A 15,789-nucleotide genomic window follows, 5' to 3' on the forward strand; every position below is an offset into this window, starting at 1 on the left:
GCCGTGCTGAACTGGTGCGCACCATGGCGAGAGTGCAGGCCATGGCGGTTTTTAAGCCCATATGGTCGCTGGGCTGAAGTAGCTGAATGACAGAACAGTGACTGTCCAGCTGATCAAATTTGGTCTGTCCACAATGAAGCAACGACCTTATTATCTTGGGTGTTCCCCCCCTGAGACACTCACATAGCCAGCGGTCATTGCTTCATTGTGATACGCAAGCCCCTTCTCCGCGGCAAGGTAATGATCACAAAGGGGAATTGGCACATGTACATGCCTTTTGTTTTGTTGTTGCAGCCGCAGTGCAGCCTGAAAAATTAGGTAGGCATGTACATGTACCAGAAAAATTATTATAGCGGCCGCTGCTAGCAGCGGCCTTAAAAATTCAGGAATCCGCCTTAAGTCCTGGACCCTGTTGGTGGTCTCTGAGAAGGCAGTCAAGCAGCCTGCAGGCAGAGATGCTGTGTGGGGAGCGACTTAGTCTTGGGGCAGGCAGTCACACGGCGTGCAGGCAGAGATGCTTTGTGTGGGGACTGACTTAGTCTTTGGACAGGCCTGACCGTGCTTTGCAGAACATGTGGTCAGATGGTCCCTTGACCCAATGCTGTGTGCCAGAGATGACACCACTTGCCTTTCAACATCACGGTACAGTTTGGGTATCGCCTTTTTTGAGAAATAATTGCATATCTTCCACTGCGGTGTGTGGATTTGCTTTTGTGTGCTGCTTTCCCTCAGGTGGTCATCCCATTGCAGTTTGTGCTTTGTAATCATTTGCCTTCGTAAGGTAGTTGTCCCTACGCGGGTCTTGGTCTTTCCACGGCTCAATTTTCGGTGGCAGAGAGTACAGAGGGCATTGCTCTCATCTGAGGCAGACACACAAAAAATGTGTCCACACCGCTGAGCCCTGGGGTGATGGCACTTTGGTGGTGGCGGCCGACTGAGTGATAAGTGGGGTGCCAGAATCAGAGCAGGAGGAGGAAGATATGTCACGCTTCCGTGCGGAAGCTGAGAAAGATGAGGTGTTCTGTGTTAAATAGTCAACTACGTCCTGACAATATTGGGGGTTGATGGCACGTGCCTTCTTCTGAACACTGTACTTTGGATAGGCACAGTGACACTGTGTGCGCTCACATAGGTAGGTGGGTGCACTGAAGTGAACAACAAGTAGTAAGTATATGCAGGGATGGGTATTACATGTGCACCTGTCACACACAGACAGGTACCGGATAGGCACAGTGACACTGCATGCGCTAACGTAGGTAGGTGGGTGCACTGAAGTGAACACAACAGGTAGTAGGTATATGTAGTGATGGGTATTACATGTGCACCTGTCACACACAGACAGGCACAGAGACACTGGCTGACAGGGCTGTATATAATACAAATGGGCTACACGCACAAAAAAAAATAGATCACAAGAACAAGATTAGCTCTCAAAAGAGCTGTTAAGGGGAGCTTTCCCTATTAGAGTCTGCAGCAGCTTTCCCTTCACTAATTACTGCAGGCACACGACTGAGTCCACTGCCTGACGCTGCCTGCCTTTTATAACGGGGGGTGGGGCTCCAGGAGGGAGTGTAGCCTAATTGGCTACAATGTGCCTGCTGACTGTGATGTAGAGGGTCAAAGTTGACCCTCATGATGTACTATGGGGGTAAACCGAAGTTCCCGGTTCGCCGCGATTGCTAACCACGCGTTCAGGCCATCTCTAAATCCAGGGCAGTCTGTTCTGTGTGCCGTAAATCGGTGAGCAGAGGCAAATCGGGCAGCGAGTTCGGCACTCAGGGCTAATAAGCCATGTGCGCATCCACCACAGACGAGAGTTCGAGTATGTAAAGAATTACAATAAGATGGGTGGAAGAAAAGCAGCAGCAACAGGCCCCTCCTCTTCTTTTTCTAGTCGTCCTGTCCCTATCCATCCTGCTCAGTCCCATTCTACTTCAAATCCCTCTGCCTGCTAGGTTGGAAGAGGGCTCCAGACCTCGGCAAGCACCTCATCATCACCCTTGTTGGTTTCCACTGAATCACCAGTGTTCCAGCGTCAGGCCTCTGTGCCAGAAATGTTGCAGAGGAAGCGGATGCTCCCTGCAACTGATCCGTTTGTTGTCAAAAATGATGCGCTCCTGGCAAGGCTGTTGGGCCAACAGCTGCTGCCCTACCAGTTTGTGGACTGTGCCCCCTTCCACAGACTGATGAACAGTGTTGCTCCACAATGGCGGATCCCCAGCCGCATTATTTTGCCAGGAACACTATCGCCGCGGCGCCGCCCTTCACCAGCACATTGTGGAGTGTGTTAGCCAGTCTATGGATCATGCTGTCGGTGGCAAGGTGCACTTCACTATGGATGGCTGGAGCAGCAGGCATGGGCAGGGAAAGTACCTAACTTTTACCGCCCATTGGGTCACCCTTCATGGTGCAAGATCTGGGGCATTTCAGCTGGTGGTGCCGCCACGTGGGTTGAAGGGGAGGCCTGTTCTACTTCCCTCTGCTACCAAGGCCAGTCCGCCGTTGCTGAGCCTCCCAGCAAGTGGTCCCGCTCCTACACTGGTCTGCACAACCATCGATGCCAAGCAGTGCTGAAACTTGAATCCATGGACGAGAACAGGCAAACCGGATCGGTAACCTTGCAGCCTTACAGGATCAGATTCGGCAGTGGCTGTCCCCCCGAAAACTGGAGACAGGTGTAGTGGTGTCTGATAATGGTGCCAACATGCTGTCCGCCATTTCTGAAGGTGGCTACGCTCACTTACCTTGCTTGGCCCACATCTTCAACCTTGTAGTCCAGAAGTTTTTACGTACTTTTGATGGGTTGAAGGACGCTGTGGCCTCAGCACGAAAGGTGTCAGCCCACATCCGTCGCTCCGCAACCGTCACTGCGTCCTTGAAACTGCTGCAGCACCACCATAGAATGCCGCAGCACAGGCCTATTTCTGATTGTCTGACGCGGTGGAACTCCACCCTCCACATGCTGGAGAGGTTGTGGGAGCAGCGAATGGCGGTCAGGCTATACCTGTCTAAGACATCTTCCTCCAGAACAGGGCCACTGGACTACATTACTGGGGACCAGTGGCAGCTGATTGGACAGGTGTGTAAAGTCTTGGAGCCATTTAAGCAGGCAACAAAATTGGTCAGTGAAAAGCACTGCAGCATATCAGAAGTGCTCCCTATTGTCTTCATGCTGGACAAGGCTCTTGACAAAGTGCTCAGAAAAGGGGAGGAAGCCCTACTGAACAGTGGTCAGTCAAGTGGGGGAGTGAGTGAGCATGCTCAAGTCCTGGATGAGGAGGAAGGAGAGGCAGAGCTTGTGGAAGCGGGAGAGCCCATTGTCCGGGGGTGGGAAGAAGATTTTAATGTGGAGCTGGAGCATGATCACAGTTCTGACAGCCAGGAAGAGGTGATTAATGGCAGACATCTTTTACCTGTGGCTGCGCATATGCTCCAGTGTCTCCGTAAGGACCCCCGAATTAAAACTTTAAAATCAAGGCTCGACATGTGGGTGGCCACCATCTTAGTTCCCTGGTGCAAGGGGAAAATGCAGCAGTTCATACCCCCTTCCCAAGCAGACGCCAGGATGAGCCACATCCGGGATGCCCTTCTTCGTTGGGTAGAAGATGCGTTTCCTGCACCTGTATACTGGGCCCAAGCTACCAAGCCTCATCATACTCAGCAAAGGTCTGGTGGTCCCTCTCCCAGCAGCAGCACCATTAGCCAATCAGTGAACCTGCTGGGTGTGTTGAAGGAATTTTGTCAGCCAATGCCAGATTCTTCCAATACTCCTTGTAGCAGCAGCACCACCAGCAGGCAAAGTAGTCACCGCCAGCGGCTGGCCCGTATGGTGAATGATTACTTGGGGTCAGCCAGTGCTCCAGACAATATGGAGAGTAATGATGACCTCATGGAGAATTGGACAAAAAAATGGATACCTGGCCTGAACTCACTCAGTATGCACTGGAGGTTCTTGCATGCCCCGCCTCCAGTGTTCTTTCTGAGTGAGTATTTAGTGCTGCAGGTGGGGTGATCACTGACCACCGGACCCGTCTGTCCCCAGACAATGTGGACATACTAACGTTCATAAAAATGAACAAGTCATGGATCAGTGATAATTACAAGGCCCCTCTCACTGATTCATGATGAAGATTAGACAGACTAAATTAAAATTTTGCTGTTTTTAATGACTCAAATTGTCTCCCTCTCAAACTCTGCTGCCTATCACTATCATCGCATATTTTTGCATTTTAAGATCATAAAAATGCAGCTTTTGCAGCTGTCCGACGTTATATTCCTAACCCTATGCGTTTTGCCAACGACTACTCCTGCTGCTCTAAAAAATTATAATGACTGCCGTGGAACCACCTCTAGGTCCCATGGCCTACAACTTCAACGACCAACTTGGTCGTAAATTTTGCTCTTCCTGAAGGCAAGGCTAATGGCTAAAGCCCTGCCTCTCAGCACGTCTATCAGGCGTGCATCACCGCCTCTCCCCCGCCCCTCTCAGTGAAGGAAGACTGATAGGGGCGGGGGAGAGGCGGAGGTATGCGTCTGATAGACGCACGGGAGGCAGGGCTGCGGCGGTTAGCCCTGCCCCAATGCGGAAGTGCTCCCCCACTGTACGGAGGGGGTTTGGGGGATCAGGGACCCCCGTTAAGCCGCGGGATGGCAGCGTTTTAGCAGGGGCACACATGCCTCTGCTATCTATGAGGTCTGAAGCGAGATTTATTCTCGCTTCAGACTCTCTTTAAGATATGTGCATGTATGAGATGCTACTTTTTGTTTATTTCCTGCTGGTGCTGCTGACTATGATGTAATTTCCTGGGAACAGATACGTATACCCTGTAGGTTCATTTCTATGCCAGCCTGACAAAGGGACAAAACCATTGATGGTTTGTTAAAATATAAATAAAAACTGTGTACTTTATTTGTGTTTAATTTGAGTTATAATTATCATCTAAGGTTACAAGAGACATTCATTTATCTGCTGAATGACATGTTATCAATAAGATCACTGAAGCATTAGTCAGTCCTTGAAAAGGTGGCTAATTATTTGTGCAAAATTAATAATGTGCATTGCCCCTTCACATATAAATAATGAATGCAACTGCCTGACCATATGACTGGCACTCCTTTATTCATATGCATTATTCTCAACAACTGCTGTCATTCAATGGAGTATTATGCAATTTAATCAACAAGACAGTACTGCCTATGGATTTATTTTACAATTTGAACTTTTGGCAACTATCCTTGTAACAAGTATATTTAGATCTATTATTTCTGTCTGCCTTAAAATAATAGTGCACTGGGGGTGGCACATGTCAGACCATGAAAATGGGTAGGGCAGGCAGATAGTAAGATAGGCCCGGTGCACACCAAAACCCGCTAGCAGATCCGCAAAATGCTAGCAGATTTTGAAACACTTTTTCTTATTTTTCTGTAGCGTTTCACCTAGCATTTTGCGGTTTTGGGAAGCGTTTTTGGTGTAGTAGATTTCATATATTGTTACAGTAAAGCTGTTACTGAACAGCTTCTGTAACAAAAACGCCTGCAAAACCGCTCTAAACTGCCGTTTTTCAGAGCGGTTTGCGTTTTTCCTATACTTTACATTGGAGGCAGAAACGCCTCCCCAATCCAAAAAAATGCCTCACCCCGGGAGTATGCGTTTCAGCAAAACGCCTCCCGCTCTGGTATGAACCACCCCATTGAGATACATTGACCAAGCGTATAGCAAAAACGCCAGAAATCCCGCTCAGTGTGCACCAGCCCATAATTCAGGGGATTGGAAGATAATTCAGCAAGCAAATACTTTGTGTTATGATTGTTGGGAAGGGAGATGGGAGATGAATAAGGGTTGTTAGGAGGATATAAAATGTAGGCATAAAGGTTAGTGAAATAACAAGAACTGGGGATTTGCTGAACAGGTTTGCAAATTGAAGTACATTTAACCCTTTGCACTCTGTAGATCCCATTTATGGTAAATACAGCTGCTCATCCCATTCCCGTAATATCCAGAATGGAGTATCATGCAACAGGGGGGTGGCCTGTGACAATAGTCATTGATAACAATCATTAACAACGGCTATTGTCATTACACCCCCCACATTTGGAAGAAGAGGTAGGAGGTTTAAAGAGGAGCTGTTAGGCATAGTGTCTCCGGAAAAAAAACCACATGTATAAGTAGATAAATACTTGCTGTACTTACATAACATATGCATTGCACTGTCCATGTTTTGCTTTGCAGCGAGTTATATATAGTAAATAAAGAGATTTCTATTCCTGGGAGGTTCCATTTTAGGATGACTGTGTGTGAAGCCAATCGTGATGTCATATCCTCCATTACTGTTTGCCCTCCTCCTTCTGATTTAGTATGCATTAGCACTCCCTTTTCCCAGCCCTCAGACACTCCCACCAAGGTATGGCTTCTCATACATCATCAATGTGCGACTCTGCAGAGCTTGTTTATGTCTGAGGACAGGATGTTAAAAACTGCTAAAGAGGATGAGTGATTTCCCAACTTACTGAAATCTTGTCTGCATGTACGTTTTGCAGCAGTGACATAGCCTAAAGACTGCACTTGGTTTCATCCTTCGTTACACGTTACTTTTCATGCACACTGAATCCTCTTTAGAGGTGTGTGACAGCATGATCAGTTACTGGCTAATGATAGACAGACCAAACGTCATGTCCTCTGCACACTTATATTGTTGCAGTTTGTCATGGGCGTATCTGTGTAAAATAGCTCCTATGTCAACCACTATAATTGCGCCACCCTCCAGCAGAGAGCCTCCTTCCATGCATTCTAAATGCTAGCTAGTAGCTACACACCACACAATTCTTATGCTGGGCATACACGGCGCATATTATATTATCAATCGAGCCGCTGATGGCTCGGTTGATAATATTCAACCTGTCCGATCACCGCGGCGGGTCGATACCGTGCTCGATCCCCGCGGGCGGACAATGCAGAAAACAAAGCGCTGATAAGGAAGTGCCTGCGGGGATGCGCGGGCATCGAGCCAGCGGCTCGATTCCAGCGCATAAACGTGCCGTGTTTGTCCAGCATTAGGCAGATTTACCAGCCAGATTGATTATTAGTAACATGTTCTGATTTTCAATGGTTTTGCCGTTTTTCATAGAAGTGAACACCATTTCATCAGAAAAATTGCTTTAAAAAACTTTTTTTTAGCTCAGATGGAACACATTGAAAATAATCGAACTAGCAGGTAAATCTGCCAGATAAATGTATGGTGTGTACCTAGCCATGTACTGTCCTATGTCAAGCGGAGGAGAGGCAGGAGGCTGCATGTACTGTCCTATGTCAAGCGGAGGAGAGGCAGGAGGCTGCATGTACTGTCCTATGGAGAGGGGAGGAGAGGCAGGAGGCAGCATGTACTGTCCTATGGAGAGGGGTGGAGAGGCAGGACGGTGCATGTACTGTCCTATGGAGAGGGGAGGAGAGACAGGAGGCTGCATGTACTGTCCTATGGAGAGGGGGGAGGGAGAGGCAGGAGGCTGCATGTACTGTCCTATGTCAAGCGGAGGAGAGGCAGGAGGCTGCATGTACTGTCCTATGGAGAGGGGTGGAGAGGCAGGAGGCTGCATGTACTGTCCTATGTCAAGCGGAGGAGAGGCAGGAGGCTGCATGTACTGTCCTATGTCAAGCGGAGGAGAGGCAGGAGGCTGCATGTACTGTCCTATGTCAAGCGGAGGAGAGGCAGGAGGCTGCATGTACTGTCCTATGGAGAGGGGAGGAGAGGCAGGAGGCTGCATGTACTGTCCTATGGAGAGGGGTGGAGAGGCAGGACGGTGCATGTACTGTCCTATGGAGAGGGGAGGAGAGACAGGAGGCTGCATGTACTGTCCTATGGAGAGGGGGGAGGGAGAGGCAGGAGGCTGCATGTACTGTCCTATGTCAAGCGGAGGAGAGGCAGGAGGCTGCATGTACTGTCCTATGGAGAGGGGTGGAGAGGCAGGAGGCTGCATGTACTGTCCTATGTCAAGCGGAGGAGAGGCAGGAGGCTGCATGTACTGTCCTATGTCAAGCGGAGGAGAGGCAGGAGGCTGCATGTACTGTCCTATGGAGAGGGGTGGAGAGGCAGGAGGCTGCATGTATTGTCCTATGGAGAGGGGAGGCAGGAGGCTGCATGTACTGTCCTATGGAGAGGGGTGGAGAGGCAGGAGGCTGCATGTACTGTCCTATGGGGAGGGGAGGCAGGGGGCTGCATGTACTGTCCTATGGAGAGGGGAGGAGAGGCAGGAGGCTGCATGTACTGTCCTATGGAGAGGGGGGAGGGAGAGGCAGGAGGCTGCATGTACTGTCCTATGTCAAGCGGAGGAGAGGCAGGAGGCTGCATGTACTGTCCTATGGAGAGGGGTGGAGAGGCAGGAGGCTGCATGTACTGTCCTATGTCAAGCGGAGGAGAGGCAGGAGGCTGCATGTACTGTCCTATGTCAAGCGGAGGAGAGGCAGGAGGCTGCATGTACTGTCCTATGTCAAGCGGAGGAGAGGCAGGAGGCTGCATGTACTGTCCTATGGAGAGGGGAGGAGAGGCAGGAGGCTGCATGTACTGTCCTATGGAGAGGGGTGGAGAGGCAGGACGGTGCATGTACTGTCCTATGGAGAGGGGAGGAGAGACAGGAGGCTGCATGTACTGTCCTATGGAGAGGGGGGAGGGAGAGGCAGGAGGCTGCATGTACTGTCCTATGTCAAGCGGAGGAGAGGCAGGAGGCTGCATGTACTGTCCTATGGAGAGGGGTGGAGAGGCAGGAGGCTGCATGTACTGTCCTATGTCAAGCGGAGGAGAGGCAGGAGGCTGCATGTACTGTCCTATGTCAAGCGGAGGAGAGGCAGGAGGCTGCATGTACTGTCCTATGGAGAGGGGTGGAGAGGCAGGAGGCTGCATGTACTGTCCTATGGAGAGGGGAGGCAGGAGGCTGCATGTACTGTCCTATGGAGAGGGGTGGAGAGGCAGGAGGCTGCATGTACTGTCCTATGGGGAGGGGAGGCAGGGGGCTGCATGTACTGTCCTATGGAGAGGGGAGGAGAGGCAGGAGGCTGCATGTACTGTCCTATGGAGAGGGGTGGAGAGGCAGGGGGGTGCATGTACTGTCCTATGGAGAGGGAAGGAGAGACAGGAGGGTGCATGTACTGTCCTATGGAGAGGGGAGGAGAGGCAGGAGGCTGCATGTACTGTCCTATGGAGAGGGGTGGAGAGGCAGGAGGCTGCATGTACTGTCCTATGGAGAGGGGAGGCAGGAGGCTGCATGTACTGTCCTATGGAGAGGCAGGAGGCTGCATGTACTGTCCTATGGAGAGGAGAGGGGAGGCAGGAGGCTGCATGTACTGTCCTATGGAGAGGGGGAGAGGAAGGAGGGTGCATGTACTGTCCTATGGAGAGGGGAGGAGGGCCAGGAGGCTGCATGTACTGTCCTATGGAGAGGGGAGGAGAGGCAGGAGGGTGCATGTACTGTCCTATGGAGAGGGAAGGAGAGGCAGGAGGGTGCATGTACTGTCCTATGCAGAGGGGGAGAGGCAGGAGGCTGCATGTATTGTCCTATGGAGAGGGAAGGAGAGGCAGGAGGGTGCATGTACTGTCCTATGGAGAGGGGAGGAGAGGCAGGAGGCTGCATGTACTGTCCTATGGAGAGGGGAGGAGAGGCAAGAGGCTGCATGTACTGTCCTATGGAGAGGAGAGGGGAGGCAGGAGGCTGCATGTACTGTCCTATGGAGAGGGGGAGAGGAAGGAGGGTGCATGTACTGTCCTATGGAGAGGGGAGGAGGGCCAGGAGGCTGCATGTACTGTCCTATGGAGAGGGGAGGAGAGGCAGGAGGGTGCATGTACTGTCCTATGGAGAGGGAAGGAGAGGCAGGAGGGTGCATGTACTGTCCTATGCAGAGGGGGAGAGGCAGGAGGCTGCATGTATTGTCCTATGGAGAGGGAAGGAGAGGCAGGAGGGTGCATGTACTGTCCTATGGAGAGGGGAGGAGAGGCAGGAGGCTGCATGTACTGTCCTATGGAGAGGGGAGGAGAGGCAAGAGGCTGCATGTACTGTCCTATGGAGAGGGGAGGAGAGGCAGGAGGCTGCATGTACTGTCCTATGGAGAGGGGTGGAGAGGCAGGGGGGGTGCATGTACTGTCCTATGGAGAGGGGAAGAGAGGCAGGAGGCTGCATGTACTGTCCTATGGGGAGGCAGGAGACTGCATGTACTGTGCTATGGAGAGGGTAGGAGGCAGGGGGTTTCATGTATTGTCCTACGGAGAGGCAGGAGGCTACATCTACTGTCAGAGAGGAGGAGAGGCAGGAGGCTGCATGTACTGTCCTATGGTTGGCAATACAGAGACGTCCCTGTCACCGACGTCATCTGTAGTTGCCAAAGGAGTGCACAGGAGGCTGCTTGTGTCAGCGACCAGAAGCGCAGATCCCAGACCCGGAGGAGGGGAGACCCCATGCGGACGGACGGAAGACCGGCAGAGGGGAACCCCATCGCATTGCTTGCTGAGGCTGCTGAAAGAGGAAGGAGAAGAGCGACGTGTGGTAATGTATTATTATTATTTTTTTATTACACGCACCACTGCTGCGCATCTCTGCAAACTAGTGGGGCAGACATATACCTGTGCTGGGTGAAGATCTATACTGTGGGCTGACCTATAGCTATATAGCTATACTGGGGCCAGATGCAGACCTATACCTATACTGGGTGAAGATCTATACTGGGGGCTGACCTATAGCTATACTGGGGGCAGATGCAGACCTATATCTATACTGGGGGCAGACCTATACCTATAAGTACCCCAGTATAGGTATAGATCGTTCCCCAGGATAGGCATAGGTCTGCCCCCAAGATAGGCATAGGTCTGCCCCCAAGATAGGCATAGGTCTGCCCCCAAGATAGGCATAGGTCTGCCCCCAAGATAGGCATAGGTCTGCCCCCAGTGTAGGTATACAGCTGCCCCCAGTGTAGGTATACAGCTGCCCCCAGTGTAGGTATACAGCTGCCCCCAGTGTAGGTATACAGCTGCCCCCAGTGTAGGTATACAGCTGCCCCCAGTGTAGGTATACAGCTGCCCCCAGTGTAGGTATACAGCTGCCCCCAGTGTAGGCATACAGCTGTGTAGGTATACAGCTGCCCTCAGTGTAGGTATACAGCTCTGCCCCCAGTGTAGGTATACAGCTCTGCCCCCAGTGTAGGTATACAGCTCTGCCCCCAGTGTAGGTATACAGCTCTGCCCCCAGTGTAGGTATACAGCTCTGCCCCCAGTGTAGGTATACAGCTCTGCCCCCAGTGTAGGTATACAGCTCTGCCCCCAGTGTAGGTATACAGCTCTGCCCCCAGTGTAGGTATACAGCTCTGCCCCCAGTGTAGGTATACAGCTCTGCCCCCAGTGTAGGTATACAGCTCTGCCCCCAGAGTAGGTATACAGCTCTGCCCCCAGAGTAGGTATACAGCTCTGCCCCCAGAGTAGGTATACAGCTCTGCCCCCAGAGTAGGTATACAGCTCTGCCCCAGTATTGATTTTTGCCCAGGTACAGGTCTATATCTGCCCCCAGTATAATACTTATAGGTCTGCCCCCGGTATAGGACTGCCCTAAGTGTAGGTATACATCTGCCCCCTTAGTTTGCAGAGATGCGCAGCGGTGGTGCGTGTAATAAAAAAAAACCAATACATTACCACACGTCGCTCTTCTCCTTCTTTCAGCAGCCTCAGCTAGCAAGCAGCCTCCTGTGCACTCCTTCGGCAACTACAGATGACGTCTCTGTATTGCCAATCAAGTAGGAGCAGAGGCGTGGCTGAGGAAAATGTGAGGGGCAGAGGAAGCAGCCAATCAGGCTGCACTACAGCAGAAGGGGAGGAATATTCAATGAAGGGGAGGCACGGGGAGTAGTAAAGGGGAAAAAAAAGCCGTCCTGCATTCACTGTTACTTCTCTTGCGGCTCTGCGTACGAGTTAGGAGCTGGGGACAAGAGGATATATAAATCACATTAATTTAAAAGTGAGAATATATTTTCACTTTGCCAGTGCCTTTTTAGCATCTTTTTGGACTTTATTAAAGAGGGATATACGGAACTATTTTTTAAAATCATGCCCAACAGTTACTCTTTAAGGCAGGGACAAGACTTCTGCTATTACAGCTTTGTTTAACATTTGGCATAATGACACACCTTATGCCCCACTTCTATTGACAAGAAGTGATGTTTGCTATGCTGCACTGGCCTATTCTAGATATAATGAGAACCAGATAGTAGTGGCATCTACCATGAAGGGAAACTCGGGGGGGGGGGGGGGGGGGGGGGGGCACACAAAAGAATAACTGTACTTATGCCTGATTGTACATAAGTCTTGAGTTCTGTGTCACTCAGCCCCCTCCTCGCCCTGTTTGTGTTATACTGCTTCTGCCATGATTGGGCCCTCTCCAAAGATGTAATGCCTGCTTCTCTGCATTGGTGGCTGCAGTGCCAGTGCACACAGGACTGTATTTAGGGTGCTGCGGTGCTGCCCATGGAAGTTCAGACCTATGATGTCACCCGCAAAAGGTATTTAGCGGTGCACAATGGCCTCGATTCATAAAGCATTCCCGCATGCGGGAATGCAGAAAACGGCACACTTTACCGACCACACAGCAAGATCTGTATTCATAAAGGCTTTTCCGCATGAAAAGCCGACATTCGCGAGCAAAGTGATAAATCACCGCCTTGCGCGGTGATTATCACAGCAAAAGTAACAAGTGGTCAATTCATAAAAATTAGAGGTAGCGGTATGCGGACGGGTATTACCGCTACCTCTGATGTGGTGAGAAGCGTGCGGAATCCGTTGCAGTGAATGGGACAGACCTCCCAAGCAGCTGCAGAGAGAACACCGCACGGAGGGATTCCGCCTGCTTCTCCGGCTTCCGCATGTCTCCCGACAGCCTAACGCCTGCCTACAGCGGAGTATCTCCGCACGCCTGTCACAACAGGCAACATTTTTATGAATTACCACCCTGAAGGCGGAAATACCGACAGCGGTGTTTCCCCGCTCGACTTTCCCCGCTCGCAGGCACTTTTATGAATCGAGGCCAATGTGCGCCACTGCGGAGATAGCCATGACTACAATCAATGGTTAGCATGGCTAAGTGGCGGTGGGTGTTGCCAATGAAAATATCCTAGTAAAAGTGCAAAACAAAGTCAGTGGGCATGTGTCCCGCTGCAGGACTTCTGAAGGCCTGATGGTGGTCTCTAGCTGACTAGAGGCCAGGTGTTCTTATGGCTGGAGACCTGGCAGGCTTCTCTGTGGATGTCAGTGGCGGTGCTGCAGACACACAACAAGGGATTAGATTGTGATCTCCTCTGAGGACAGTCAGTGACATGATTATGTACTCTGTAAAGTGCTGCAGAAGATGCCAGTGCTATATAAATACATAATAATAATACGGTAGGACATTAGACTGACTATGGTAGGATTAGATTGTAAGCTCCTCTGAAAACAGTCAATAGGCATAGTGGGGTGCTGCTGGCATAGTGAGCTGTGCTGGCATAGAGAGAATGGTGCTGTATAGTGGGCTGCTGCTGGCATAGAGAGGTTGGTGCTGGCATAGTGGGGCAACTGCTGTAAAGTGAAGCTGGTGGTGCCATGGGGGTCTGCTGATTGGCATAGTGGGGCTGCTGCTGACAGTGGCTGCTATTAAGATGCTGCCTCTTTGCCCCTGCTCCCCCACTCATCAAATAACCACTGCCCAGCTGATACATAAATGCTCCCAGACACTCTCTAAAGAAGTAAGAAACTGTTAATTAAAGGACCACTGAAGCAAACAATGTAAGCAGTTATAGTCTGACAGAACTGACAGGTTTGGACTAGTTCATCTCCTCATGGGGATTCTCAGGGTTTTCTTTGTTTTCAAAAATATTTCCTGGCCATCAGTTGCTAAGTCTAAAATAGTGTGCAATGCAGTAGGGAGGCTGGCTGGTATCTTACTATTTTGGCAGTTAGACTTTGCATCTCCTGTTCGGGAAAGTGTAGATTTCAATCCAGCACAGCTGTTTTACTGCAGATCTTCTTTATTGTATAAAAAGCAGATACAAGATCACATTAAAAATGCTGTTCAAGTGGCGAACTGTTCAAGCCACTTGAACAGCATTTTTAATGTAACCTTGTATCTTGTGTCTGCGTTTTATACAATAAAGAAGATTTGCAGTAAAAGAGCTGTGCTGGATAGAAATCTAAACTTTACAAGTCCCATCGATACACAGGTGAACCCTTGCACGCTCTGACACCGAGGTCATTTGTATGCTGCTCTTTTTCTCTTTTTTGGCCTGTGCAGGAAATGCTTTTGAAAATAAAGAAAACCCTGAGAACACTCCATGAGGAGATGGACTAGACTAAAACCTGTCAGTTCGGATTGTAACTGCTTACTTTTTTTGCTTTAGTGGTCCTTTAAAGGGACTCCGAGCAGTGCAGAAACTATGGAAATATGCATATCATTTTAAAGCTCTCTTTCTCCTCTTTCCGATGATATATAAACCGCTGCCCTACGCCTTTTTGTTTTCGCTATTTTCGCGATTGAAATTGCCGCGGCCGCGATTTCAATCGCGAAAATAAAGAAAGCTAAAAGGCGTAGGGCGACGATTTAGGTGTCGCCAGAAAGAGGATAAAGAGAGCTTTAAAATGATATCCATCTTTCCATAGTTACTTGTATTACACAGACCGACTTTTTCTGCTGAATGGAGCTGCTGACACTGGGGAAAGTGTCGCCCTGTGTAATACAAGTAACTATGAAAAGATGGATATCATTTTAAAGCTCTCTTTCTCCTCTTTCTGGCGACACCTAAATCGTCACTCTACGCCTTTTAGTTTTCTTTATTTTCGCGATTGAAATCGCGGCCGCGGCAATTTCAATCACAAAAATAGCGAAAACTAAAAGGCGTAGGGTGGCGGGTTATATATCATTGGACAGAGGAGAAAGAGAGCTTTAAAATGATATGCATCTTTCCATAGTTTCTGCACTGCTCGGAGTCCCTTTAATTAACAGTTTCTTGCTTTTTTAGAAAGTATCTGGGAGCATTTATATATCAGCTGGGAAGTGGTTATTTTTTTATACAGCGTTTCATTTAATATTATTTAAAAGAAAATTGTACTTGTTTATATATTGTAGTAAGTAAAAGTATCAAATCACAAAGGGTTTTTAGTACAAACCCGTACAATGTTGTATTAACTGACTTATTGGTTTTACTTGCTGTATTTCAGCTACATCAGACCAGCAAATGATTAATACAGTGGATAAATGAGCTATATGTCAAAGTCATCTACCTCAGACATGTTACAGGTCACTGACTTTTTTTGATTGGTTTCCTTACAAACTTGACCTTTTCTTGTCTTTACAGTCCAGTGAAATGGTAAAGCTATTTATACTCCAGAGAAGACAAACTAACATTGTGACACTTCCTCTGTTGTTTTCAGATACTGTTGTCTACACATACTGGACAGAAAATATCAGAACAAGATAAAAGCCACTGATACTTGGATACACATGGCTTGGTGTAAGGAAGCCTCTGGTTACACATGTTGGTGCTATTTATGTAATAATAGGCTTACTTTAAAAGAACCAAGCATGTATTTCTGGTAATACAAGTATTCGCCATGAAATTGCTCTGACAGTAAAGTTGTATCTTTCTGGAATATATTGCTGCCCTATAATTTAAAGGGAACCTGATCTGGAGGCTGACTTTATTCTCTTTTAAACAATACAAATTGCCTGGCTGTCCTGCTGTTCCTCTGCCTTTAATACTTCTAGAAAGCATGCAGATCAGGTGCTCTGACAGAACTC

The 15,789-nt window shown here is 49.4% G+C and overlaps 1 long non-coding RNA gene across 4 annotated transcripts in view; it reads left to right on the forward strand.

Moving 5' to 3' along the window:
* The window catches only part of LOC137557470 (uncharacterized), a 135,028-nt gene that overhangs the window by 87,672 nt on the left and 31,567 nt on the right, over positions 1 to 15,789 (forward strand). For 3 of the 4 annotated variants that reach the window (XR_011029575.1, XR_011029577.1, XR_011029574.1), the window contains one exon: positions 15,423 to 15,502. The exons of the other annotated variant lie outside the window; for it this stretch is intronic. This is a non-coding gene — a long non-coding RNA (uncharacterized lncRNA). The remainder of the gene's footprint in view (positions 1 to 15,422; positions 15,503 to 15,789) is intronic. 4 annotated transcript variants of the gene reach the window in all.

The sequence above is a fragment of the Hyperolius riggenbachi genome, chromosome 1 (assembly GCF_040937935.1).
Source record: "Hyperolius riggenbachi isolate aHypRig1 chromosome 1, aHypRig1.pri, whole genome shotgun sequence".
In the NCBI taxonomy this organism is placed as follows: domain Eukaryota; kingdom Metazoa; phylum Chordata; class Amphibia; order Anura; family Hyperoliidae; genus Hyperolius; species Hyperolius riggenbachi.